Genomic DNA, 12673 nt, shown 5'->3' with positions numbered 1-12673 from the left:
TGGATTGGGTCAGGATGGACTGAGTCTCAGGGGAGAGATAAGCAAAAATCCAGAAACGGTTTTTCAGTTAAGCATCACTTTGGTTTGAACCTGTAAATATATCCCTGTAGGGTCACTAGATGTCATTTTCTGTGCTGAAAATTTTGAAATCTTAACAAAAGCAATAGGAAGCCACTCCAGGATTTCAGAGGGAATGGGGTCCACAGATTTGCATGACAGAAAAGTCCCTTTAGTAATAGCTATCTCAGACAGGTAGACTAATTAGGAGTCTGAGGGAATCATCTATGCAAGAAATGAAGCAGTCTTTGTCAAGAGAGTAGCTGGAAAATGCAGAGAAAGCATTTGGATTAAAGAATATTAATAAAGATGGCCTGGAAAAATTGATTTATCAAATGCTGTGTTAAAGAAGAACTCTGATAGCTTTTGGCTCAGGAGACTGGGTGTCTGTAGTAGCATTTTCTGATTGGAGCACCATTAACTTATCATGCATGCAAGACAGAAAACCTGAAAGCAACACCTTGCTCTGAAAAAAGTCTGGGCTCAAGAGTGTTTCAGTGATTTCAGACAGATCACAGTTGAATGTGTTGCTAGTGGGGATTGAACCGAGGAAGAGGCAGGGAGGGAAGGAGAGACTATGGATGGGAAACCAGAGGAGCATGAGTATTTGAGAAGTACCTGAAAGAGAAAACTTGCCAAAGAGATGTTCTGAGAAACAGAGGGATCCTTGAACATGAGTAGTCCTTGCTGTGTCGGCTCTGACCTATCCCTCGTAGAAGAGGACGGAAAATATAACAAGTGTCTAAGAGGCCTGTGCTAACAAAGCTTGTCTCTAAGTCCCCTCAGATTTAAACATCAGTGCCATGATAACTGAGAATGCCAGCCCACCCCTCCCCCCACAAAGGAGAAAAAGAAAAAAGTCCACCAGGGTAATGTTCATAAAGAATGTGAGGAAAGGAGGTTTGGGGTATGCAAAGGACAGCATTGGCTATGACTGGTAGCCAAGGGAAGTTGGCACCTCAGTGGGAGAGGACCGTTTAACTGTTCAATTCAAATTTGAGAGCCTGCAGGATGCTCTGAGTGCCAGTACTTCAGAGAACTTGGGGAAGATGGTAAATGAAGAGAGCAAACCCTAAGAGTCTACTTGCGTACGAGGAGTGATGCTGAGAAAGCACCTTGCTGCTTTTAGTAAGTCAGGAAGGGTGACATGAAGACAAAGAATATCCATTTGTCCTTTGATTTTTGACCTTAAATGTAAGGACAGTGAGACAAATGTGCAAAAGGAGCAAGGAGTAAGGGTCCCCAGGCAAGAGTTAAATGCTCGTGTCCTCTGACTGAAGAGCTCTGTGAGAGGAGACAGTTCAAGACTATAGGATAGAGCACTACTCATGGGAGAGGACTCAGACAGGTGTGTGTTAGGGAGTGTGTTAGTCAGTTTTTGTGTCTCAGTGACAGAACTACCTGAACTAAACAACCGAAAAGGCCAAGTTTCAGAAATTTCAGTTCAGGGCCTGCTTGCTCCGTGGTTGCAGGCCTGGGAAACACATGCTGCATCTCAAAGCTGCTGAGTCCTTGTTGACCAGAAAGCGAGGACAAGATATGCTTCAAAGCCATGCCCCCCAGTGACCTCCTTCCTCCAGCCACACCCCACCTCACACTCTGTCGCCTCCCAGTAATGTCACTGTATTGTGAAGCCATCAAGGGATCCATCCATTATTTGGAACTGAGCCGTCAGGATCCACTCACCTCTCAGTGCTTGGATCCACCAGCAGAGGAGCAAGCCTTCAATATGTGAGCCTTTGGGAGTGGGGCTCTCCATCACTACCATGATGGAGTACACAAAGTAGACCTAGCTATAAGAAGAGAGGCAATAGACAAAAAACAATGGGTGTGGTACATGAGGTCACAGGTAGACGGGGGAGTAAACAAAAGGACCATCATTTCTTTATGAAGTAGGAACAGGATGTAGACAGTTGTCACGCAGGAGACTTAGGAAATGAATGGAGTGGTCCTTGACAGGACTAGCAGACTGCTCATCAGGAGCACTTTGAACCACTGCATTCCACACCTTGGCATTAACGTTGTGATCTTTGAAAACTCACTCACTCAGCTGCTTCTGTGTTCCCTGTAACCGAGCAGTGCACCGTAACTTTGACCTACTGAAGGAACTCCATGTTAAGGCATGGAGTTAAGGCATGTCATACTTCTTAGAATGCCTGGCACACGAGAGTGTTATTGCCCGTAACCGTCGTTATTGGTAGAACTGAGGGTGACTGCAGCCTGGGGTGAACCCAGCACCTATCTAAGTGAGTGGGGGTGTATTGACCAGAGAGGGTGAGTTTAGGAAAGGAAGTGATGTGTTCTGCTGGAAAGCTCTCAGACGAGAGAGGCACTCAAGGTTGGCACACCAGGTCATGGAGAGGCTGATTCAAGGAACACAAACACTGGAGGTACAACACAAGAGGCCTCTAAGGAGCTGCCACGTTGTAAAGGAGTGAGCCCTTGGGAGCGTTGATAGGAAGCCAGTGAGCCGTCTGTACATAAAATCCGTTTAACCTGAACGGGCAGTGGAGCAGAGGGCGTGGCCAGGCAGAGTGTGATACCTCATGCTGCACAGAGTGGAGCCTCACGTGTTTGGGCCTCTTGTTGCTGAGGGTTAAGAAGCTGGGCAGTGATGGGATCACCTTTGCCCTCTACATGTTGTCCACGTGAGAGTGGCTACAACTAGTAGTGATGCTAAACATACGGAATGGGTGCATCTTGTCAGCGACACAGCGGGCTGTGTTTGTTGGGCATGCCTCACAACCCAGGCAGAAAGGACAGCTCCCTTTCCTGCTCTCAGGTGATGTTGCTGTGGCACAGAAATGGCGCTTCTTGGCCAAGCCATTGCAGCTTGCTGGGGGCAGCACCATTATTAAAGCTGGCACTATGGCTTCAGAGACTGGCTCTGTCCACCCACCTAGCATAACTTGCCCTGTTTTTAAAATGGCTAGGCAGAGAGGGGAATTACAGGTGGAGGCTGGGATGATGCCAGGGTCACACCAGCTCCTGGAGAGTCTGTTTTCTGTCTTACATCACAAGGAGTTTGACCGGAAGGATGAGAGTCCTACTAAGAGCTTTGAGAAATGGTGGATGCAGAGATACGAGACCCTCCCAACCCAGCAGCTAGGCAGGAAGAATGGCTCTATGCAGCACCGCTGGATGGTCATGTGACTCTGCCTGTCTTTCTACAGTCTATGGCCCTAGCTAGCCCTGCCTCCGCATGAGCTGACAAAGCAAGAGGCAGTACCACTCAAAAACCCCAGTCTCCATGTTGTAGAGGTCCTGTAGAAGATCTGCTGGCTTCGCCTGGATGGGCATCCCTCCTCCACTCTCACCAGCCAGATTGGGTGGTGGAAAGAATTACCTCCAGGTAAAGAGAAAGATTCTCTCAGGAATCCTGTAACCTTCGGTAGTTAGTGAAGCTTGAAAAGCTACACACTGCTGACTTAACCCCAAACTTCCCAGCCCCGGACAGAGCCCCGATGTTGAGCTCTGTTCCATTGCCCATCCCTCAGGGGGTTTCTTCCTTTTCATCCTCAGGTGGATTCAGAGACTGTGGGTTTCCCCTCAACACTGCCACAGGAGTTTCCAGCTACGCTCTGAATATGGTCTTTCATTACATCTTTTCTGCTCTTAAGCAAAGTTATTAGCAGGTATACGTTTTGTGCGATGTACGTGGCTGCCTGCCAAGGCTATCTAGTCTGCAACTGACCATTCCTTCAGCTTGGCCTACCCTGAAGGTCAGGTTAATCCTTCCATGGTCAGGCCCCTACTTGATCCTTGACAGCCCTTTTAAACCTACTCTGTCATCTTGTCTGTCCTTGAAGTTGTAAACACTGGATCTCTGTCACCATCTCTTTTTGCCTCCTTTTAGCCTTGATTCTTCAATTCAGTCACTGGTTCATTGACTCATTCCGCTTCCAGCCTGTCTTAAACTTACACGAAGCCAAGCACATGTCAAATGTTCCTTAGAAATTTAATATTTAGTAATTATTATCAGATTTATGATCTGTTGGCCTTGATTTATTTGGGGGGAGCTTTAAATTTTTTATTACATTTTTTAAAACATTACACATAAGCCCTCTGACGTGATGATTGAATACTTGTTAGAGGCAAAGCCAAGTGAAAGTATTAACTCCTAATCCTGCTAAAGACATCCTCGTTATTACATGGCTTGTGTTTTGGCTTCTCGTTTGGGTGCCTTGACAACGGGGACTGTCTTAGCCTTTGTTATAATTCCCAATGTGCTTCATGTGAAGGAGCCCTGCAGTGAGTGAGTAAGTGAGATGGCCTCTTCACTAAGAAACATCTTAAATAGTTATTTTGATACTGTCTTTTCTCAATTAGGTATTTATATTTGTGGGTGATTCAAAATCACTTTTGTTATTTGTTGCCTGTTGTGCTGGTTAGTTTTATTTCACCTTGACACACACTACGGTTGAGAGAAGCTCAGTTAAGAACAGGCTCCCGCCAGATTGGCCCATTCTCTTGATTAATCATTGATATTGGAGGCCCAGCCTATTGCGGGTGGTGTCACCCCTAGGCAGGTGGTCCCTGATGATAAACGAAAGCAAGCTGAGCAAGCCAATAAGCAGCTCTCCTCCATGGCTTGTGCTATAGTTCCTGCCTTCTGGTTCCTACTCTGCCTGAGTTCCTGCCCTGACTTCCCCTAGTGATGGACTGTGACCTACCTGGAAGGGTAAGATGAAATAAACCCTTTTCTCCCGAAATTGCTTTGAGCTTGCAGTTTTATCATTGCAGTAAAAACCCTAAGATAACGGAAATTGAATGTAAGCAAGTTTGCAGAGGACACGAGTTGAGAGACAGCTATGTGTATGTGTATGTGTAAACAGTCTTGCTGGGAAGGAAGTACTGCCATAATCTGCCCAGTATGTTTGATAAGAGGTACAGCAGCCCTCAATGGGGCTTTGGCAACAAACAATAACAAAGATGCAGAAGAGAGGAAAGAAAAGGAAAAAAGTTAAAACCTCAGTGGGTCATTCTTTTACATTCAATTTCTATTAGCCCCAAGCAAGCTATAGAAAAACATTAAAATTTTCCTGGATCAGCATTTCCCTCCTGCATATTGTTTCCCTTTTCATAACTACATTTTCCATCCTCTCCCACAAATGTCTTTTAAGATCTATCCAACTCCCCTACTGCACTCTTTCAGATTTCCCAACAGGCAGAGGCCCTGACAACCTAGTTTGTTAGAGTCTTTGGGGTGGTTGACCAACTATTCTTTATATTAATGCTTCTGGCCTATGGGAGACCTGTGTTGCTTTGGCTTTCTCAATAGAAGGCAAATTCATCCCCGTAAGTACTTTGTAGATTGCAGTAGACGCAGAGCCAAGCAGGAGACGAGGTTATTTATTTCTAAGACCATTTTTTTTAACAAAATGTACTCACTTTATATCCTAATTGTAGCCCCCTCCCTCATCTCCCTTTGGCCCCACCCTCCCTCCCTCTTCCTTGCTATTTCTCTCCCCTAGTCCACTACAGAGGGAGTCCTCCTTCCCTACTATCTGACCCTAGCCCTTCAAGTTTCATCAGGACTGCCTGGATCCTCTTTCTCTGTGGATGCCTCACCAGGGGGAAGTGACCAAAGAGCAGTTTATGTCAGATACAGCCCCTGCTCCCTTTACTAGGGAACCCACAAGGAGACTGAGCTGCCTCTGGGCTACATCTGAGCAAGGGGTCTCTGTGCATGGTCCTTGGTTGATGCAGAAGTCTCTGAGGGCTCCCTAGGCCTAGAAAAGATCATCCTGAGTGAGGTAACCCAGAACTCAGTTAAAGTAATATTAGCTGTCTAGTTTAGGATTTAAACATACTAAAATCTATAGACCCAAAGAAGCTAAATAACAAGGAGGACCCCAGGGAGGATGCTTAATTCTCATTCAGAAGAGAAACAGGATAGACACTGGAAGTGGCAGAAGAAAGGGAACAGAATGGGAGCCTACCACAGATGTCCTCTGAAAGACTCCACCCAGCAGGCAATCAAAGCAGATGCAGACTCACAGCCAAACTTTGGGCAGAGCACAGGGAGTCTTATGGAAGAAGTGGGGGATAGAAGGACACAGAGGGAATAGGAGCTCCACAAGGAGACCGACAAAGCTAAAACCAAACTTTTGTCTTCGTCACATGCATATGGTTTATGTCATTGAAGGATTTCTGGGGAGTGGACACTTAAAGGGCATGTACCTTAGAAAACAAATGCAGATGGAAGGCAGAGTATAGAGAGAGAGAGAAAAAGAAAAAAGAAAAGTTACATCCTACCATCAAGATTTGATACTTTGTAATCGGCCCTTTGTCAAATGTCTTAGACAAAGTGAGTAAGAGGGCACAGAAGAATTTTATGGAGAAAGTCCGTCCTTTCGGGTTTGTTGTGACTATGCCCCAGTGTGACTGGGAAGATGTTTTTTTAAAGGTATTTTAATGTTAATAGATTCCATTCCCACATGCCAGATTTCATGGCTTTATATGTATTTGCTCTCTTGATTTTTTCCTTCCTCCCTCTGACAGGCCTGCCAAATTACAGGAACACATTAGGTCTTTGTGTACTTAGGATTTAAAAGCAAGGTTGGGGAATATCCAGCTGCTTTGGTGTTTCCATGAGGCCGTGAGTGACACTGGTCAGAAGACAGCACGTGACTGCTAGCTGTTTGTACCAGCAAGCTTTTTCTCTCCCTTGCTTGGGGTGAAACGGGTTTGAAAAGGCTTATGAATTCTTTTGGCATAACCTTTGTTGGGAAAATGAATTACAAGTGGTTCGCTTTATGCCGAGCCTTTTGTTATCACCATTTTAAGCCATTCTGTTTGTTCACTTTGTGAGAGCCATTCTGAGCGCTGATGAATGTGTTTTATGAGGGAAGGGAAGAGCCTGCAATTTGTTTCGATTGATCTCCATTTGGATTCAAAAAGAGCAGGTGCCGTCATTTGGATTTGGTTTTGGCAATAGCTTAGTTATATAAATATTAGAAATGCAGACTGAAGCTACATTTAAATTATGTTTCTCTGTAAGAGCAGGAGAGCTTTACATGGAACATTAGACTCTATGGTTCTCCTTTTACAACTTCTCATACAAACATGTAACATACCATATGTCTGAACATATGTGTGTGTGTGTGTGTATATATATTCATGTGGCCTCCATTGTGCAGATAAATTTGCAGCATGCAAATTTGCCACACTTCTTTAAGAGAGTTCATGCAAATACCATTTTCTTTAAAATTCCGAGAATATGATTTCTCAATATAACAAGACGGTTTATTTTTCCTAGTCTAAAAATCGTGGACAAGAAGCCAGGCGCGGTGGTACATGTCTGTAATCTTAGCACTCAGGGAGGCAGAGGCAGGTAGATTGCTGTGAGTTCGAGGCCAGCTGGTCTACAAAGCCAAAGCTACACAGAGAAACCCTGTCTCAGAAAAAAAAAAAAAAAAAAAAAAGGCGGGGAGGGGTAGAACCTTTTAACAGAAACTATGCCAAGGGTTATTTTCAGTTTGGTATGGGTTTTGTTGTTTATTTTTAAGCCTTAGAGAATGATCCATGGCAGTTTTAAACCTTTTCCCTCCCTCTCTTCTGCATCTCTGTTATTGTTTGTTTTCAAAGCCCGGCTGAGGGTTCTTCGCAAACACGCTGGACAGACGATGGCAGCACTTCCTTCCGTGACCCTGTTTACACGTACACACAGCTGCCTCTCACTTGTGTCTTCTGCAGACTGCTTACGTTCAGTTTCTGTGCGCCTCAGATATAGAAATGGAACTTTCTGTGACTCCCCCCACCCACCCACCCACACACACAGAGGCTGGGCTGACCAAGTTCCTCCTGCAAAAATCCAGAGCAATTCACATGTCACATTGTATCATAGCTGTTCCCATGTTCCTCTCTCCCTCCCTGCCACTGACGTGATTTCTTTGAGAATAAGGCCCTGTTTTTGTCTTTATGGCCCCAGAGCCAGGCTCGCTAGCTGACATGTGACACTCATTAAACGTTCAGTGAAAGACTGAAAGAATGGATTTATTTGTTGTTTCCATAATGAACATGAAAAGGGAATGATTAGAGTAAAAGTGATTAGGAGAGAAGTAGCCAAGAGCTGGAGGGCACTGAGGGTCAGCAGCAGAGAAGGGCAGGAACCAGTCGGTGATGCTTTGCTCCGAATTAGCCTCAGTCACCGCCACTTCCTTGGTGTGTGACGAGCTGTGTCGCTGGGGAGACCAGGATGAACTTGTAGTACCTCTACCTTCTCGCCTTCATTTCTATTTTGTTCTTCATACCATCACTGGCATGCTAGTCCTCAGTCATTTCTCACTCTTGCCCCTCCCTGTCCCACAGGGAAGTCATCTAGCTCAGGTTTTCTGTGGGATCAGATGTCCTTTACCTCTTGTGTCTGTTTGATGACCTACTTAGGTAATTAGCCCCCCTCCCCATTTGACCTTGCCTCAAACTCATCTATGGCAGGTTGAAAAGACTCAAGTACGTGGACCTACCTGGGAATCTGGGCCTGGAGGCTTTCCAGCGTGGCCTCTAGGTATGACAGAGCATATAAAACATTCAGTAGCTATGGAGTTTTAAACAGCTCCCCTACCACTTGGAACCCAGAACATGTCTTATATGAAATAGTTGTGTAAACTAATACCGTGGGCCAACTGTTCAGTTGCATTTACGAAATGCAGCAGAGTATGTATTAGTCTTCCGGTTGTATCATTTAAGGAGTAGGGTGTTACCACGCTGGAAAGAAGAGTAGATCTGAAGTCAAATGGCTCCAAGGCAGGTCTCAGCTCTCCACCCTCTAACCTGGACTGAGGGCAAACTCTCCGGGGTCATGGCCTCACTCTTCCTGTCACACGTAGTCTTAGTGAGGCCAGCCATAAAACCCAGCAACTTGGTTGTGATCCAGTGACGTTCTTACCTGATTTTTAGAGTCATAAAAACTGGGGATCCTTTGCCAGCCACCTTTTCGTTTGAGAACCATGATTCTTTTGGCTCATCACCTCACCTCTACCTTCTCGCCTTCATTTCTATTTTGTTCTTCATACCATCACTGGCATGCTAGTCCTCAGTCATTTCTCACTCTTGCTCCTCCCTGTCCCACAGGGAAGTCATCTAGCTCAGGTTTTCTGTGGGATCAGATGGCTTTAGCAGGCTGGTCCTTGGAGCCTTGACTGTTCTAAAACTTCTGCATTCTGCACTCAATCTCAGCCAAAAGGCTGAGAAGGTGTTACTGGCCATTGTTCAAGCCTCATCATGTTGTTCAGGCCCCACAGACACTTCTGCTTTGGATGTCTCTTAACAGCATCTCACCTTGAGCCTCTGGCCCTGAAAGCAACAGTGGCTTACTGCTGCTAACCATCTCTGTCTTTTTAACTACTACCTCTTGTTTAGCATTTTTTTTTTTTTTATTTTAAAGTCAGGCTCTTCCTATACAGCCCCACTTGGCCTAGAACCTACTATGTAGACCAAGATGGCATTGAATTCACAGTTTCCACTGTGTCTGCTTCCTGGATGCTAAATGTGCCAACAGGCCAGCTCTTGCTTACATAGCTTTTCAGTTCACCCAGTACTTTGATACCAATTCCATGTATTAAATTCCTTTACTCCATGTGGTTCTGTTTTCCCTAGTGGCCCCTGATAAAATTCTTGAATGGTCACTTATCTGTATTTTCTTTCCTAGTTAGAGTGGTTTACATGGCCTCCAAGCCTACAAGGCACACGGAAAATTCTGGTTTGCTATTCTTGCTAGGGATGGGTAGTAATTAGTCACTTGCTTCAGTGTATGGCCCAAGAATTTGAGTTTTTAAAAATTCCCACAGTTTTTAAAATCCCCACATCGAAGTAGGGGATCCTTGAGTTGGGGACAAGGAGTGTCACCAGCTACATTTACCAACTAAATGCTTCCCTTCTACAAACCAGCCTTCCAACAAGAGTGCTTGCCCTAAGAAAATTAAAAATGACCGTATCCCATCTGCTTTATCAAAGAGTCAATTACAAGTATCAAAATAACACACAGGGGGCTAAAGAGATGGCTCAGCAGTTGGAGGCCTATATGGTTCTTGCAGAAGACTGGATTTCAGTTCCCAAGCTCACATCCAGTGGCTCACACCCACCTGTAACGCCAACTCTGGTATATCTAAGACCCTCTTTGGGCAACTTCAACTCATGTGCATATACCCCCACATAGAGAATGCATACACAATAGTAAAAGTAAAACTAAGTTCTGCAACACTAACAAAGCTAAATGAGGAATGCTGAGAAGCTGTTTGCAATATTAAGTGTGATAATGTGTGTGACATCATTCCACATGTCAGAGTGAATCATCAAATGAAAATTGCAGCCATTAGGCATGATGGCATAGTACTCGGAAGTCTGAGGCAGTTTGAGCTTAGAAGTTTGTGGCCAGATTGGTACCACTCTTTTATTTATTTTTTGTTTGTTTGTTTGTTTGTTTAAAAGATAGCATAAATTATTTGTTCTTTCTGTGTATGAGGGGGTCCATGTGTGTAGTCACAGAAGCGTGTGGGTGCAGGTACACTTTAGTATGTATACATGGGAAGCTAGAGGTCAACCTTAGGTGTTCCTCAGGATCCATCTACCTAGGTTTTTTGGTTTTGTGTTTTGCTTTATTTTTGAGACAGTCTCTTAGCAGACCCTAGCACAGCAATCCCACTGTTCTGGCTGGACAGTGAGCTCCGGCGCTCTACATGCATGAAGCTTACCAGCACGAAGATCACAATTGTGTGCTACCACAGGTGTGCCAGTGTCATCCACTGGCACCTTACATGGCTGAGGATCAAACTCAGGTCCCTGTGCTCACACAAGAAGCCCTTTACCAGCTGAGCCACCTCCCAGCTCCTAAATCATTTATTCCTTAACAGAATCCAGATAGTGTGCACATAGGTAAAGATTCAGAGTCATAAACAACAGCAACAAAACCCTTCATTTCCTGGTATGTGTTACATTAACCAACTTTCTGTCTCGGCTTCTTACCATATGGAGTACAAGATAGCTCTGTTTAATTTCAGAAGTCTCTTTAAGGTGAGTTTTAACTTGGAATCACGGGACAAATTACATTTCAAAAATAAGGAGATTATTTTCTTAATTAGCCATTGGATTTTCCACATTCTATGTCTTTGCAGATGCTGAGCATGCAGCCCTGTCCAATTCTTATCAAAAGGTTGTTTGTGAAGAATGCCATACACAGAAGTTTGCCTAGGGGAAATACAGTCTGTTCCTCCCTGAGAGAGTCTAAATTTTCCTTGTGGTTTGTGTCAGATCATCAAAGAGCTGCCAACCGGGATCTCCACATACTAGTTTTTTGTCAATTTCACTTTTCTAGGGAAGATGAATGAAAAATGAAGTCTCTGTCTTCAGGGAGTTTTGAACTGGCTATTGAAACAGAAAACACACAGCTTTCCAGATGAAGAAGAGTAATAAGATCAGAAAAGGGATCGTGAGGCTCCAACATGAAAGCTTTTACCTATAAGTGGGGGACACAATAGAGACAAAACAGAAGGGTTGGTGAGCCCAGAACCTTCTACTACCCATGAGATATATTCATGAGGATGAAAGAAAGAGATTCCTACACATGGAGTGAGTCTCAGCAGGTCATTTATGTGCTGCTTCTAAAGAAGTATCTCCCTCAAATGAGAATTGAACCAGAGGCATCAGGATAGGGAAGGACAAAGAACCAAAGAAACTGGTAAGCAGCAAACCTAATCAAATGTATTAGGTGCTTTTTGCTTGGTGTGACAAAATACCAGACAAATGCAACCCAAGGGAGGAGGGTTTATTTTTGTTTCACGCTTTGAGAGAATACAGTCCATAAGGTAGAGAAGGCATGGAGGCAGGAATATGGGCAGATGGTCACCCCGAATCCAGAGAGCCAAGACGGGAGAATGCTGATGCTCAGCTCTCTTTCTTCTTCCCCGCTTTGTATTTAGTGCAAATCTCAGCCCGTCGTAGTGCAGGGCCACCCACATCCAAGATGAGTCTTCTCTGAAAACACTTAATGTGTGTCTTCTAGAGGATTCTATATCCAGCCAAGTTGACAGTGATGATCAACTGTCACAACTGACAGTCAAGTCTCCATGTTGCTAAGGGACTCTGAGCTGTCACTTGTTAAGACTCCTTGGAACAGAAGTGCCACTGTTTATGAAAAAGTGTGTAATGGATGGTATTGAGTAGGAAATGAGAGAATTAACATCCCAAACATGTCCATCGGTGGTTACGGAAGAGAGAACAGATGTTGCAGGTTGTGTTCTCTAGAAGCAGGTGCTAGAACAAAGTGTTGGGTGCGTGATATTTATTAAGAATTAACTGTGTGGAGAGAATTGTGCTCTCCCAAAGCATATGTTAAAGGTCTGACTTCAAGTACTTGTGCATGTGACCTTATGTGGAAAGGGACTTTTTGAAGGTGTTATCAAGTGAGGTAACCTCATCCTCACTTGATAACACCTTCAAAAAGTCCCTACGCAAGAATGGCTCGGGAAATTAGGAGGGTGTTATGCATACACAGAGACACCTGGTGAATGTGCTGTGGGGTCAAAAAAGCCACAATAGGAGTGATGAAGTATGAGCTGAAGAATGCAAACATGGATGACTACCACCAAAAGTTAGGGAGGGGCAAGGAATGGGTCTA

General features: G+C 44.6%; 1 protein-coding gene across 3 annotated transcripts in view; it reads left to right on the top strand.

Annotated features, from left to right (window-relative positions):
• The window catches only part of Pip5k1b (phosphatidylinositol-4-phosphate 5-kinase type 1 beta), a 270694-nt gene that overhangs the window by 98562 nt on the left and 159459 nt on the right, over window positions 1-12673 (top strand). Inside the window, exon 1 of one of the 3 annotated variants that reach the window (XM_060387789.1) lies at window positions 11549-11734. The exons of the other annotated variants lie outside the window; for them this stretch is intronic. The gene's annotated coding sequence lies outside the window, so the exon portion shown is untranslated. Of the gene's footprint in view, window positions 1-11548; window positions 11735-12673 lie in introns of those variants that run through there. 3 annotated transcript variants of the gene reach the window in all.

This window comes from Meriones unguiculatus, chromosome 1, assembly GCF_030254825.1.
Source record: "Meriones unguiculatus strain TT.TT164.6M chromosome 1, Bangor_MerUng_6.1, whole genome shotgun sequence".
Taxonomy (NCBI): Eukaryota; Metazoa; Chordata; class Mammalia; order Rodentia; family Muridae; genus Meriones; species Meriones unguiculatus.
This window is presented reverse-complemented; position numbering and strand designations above follow the sequence as displayed.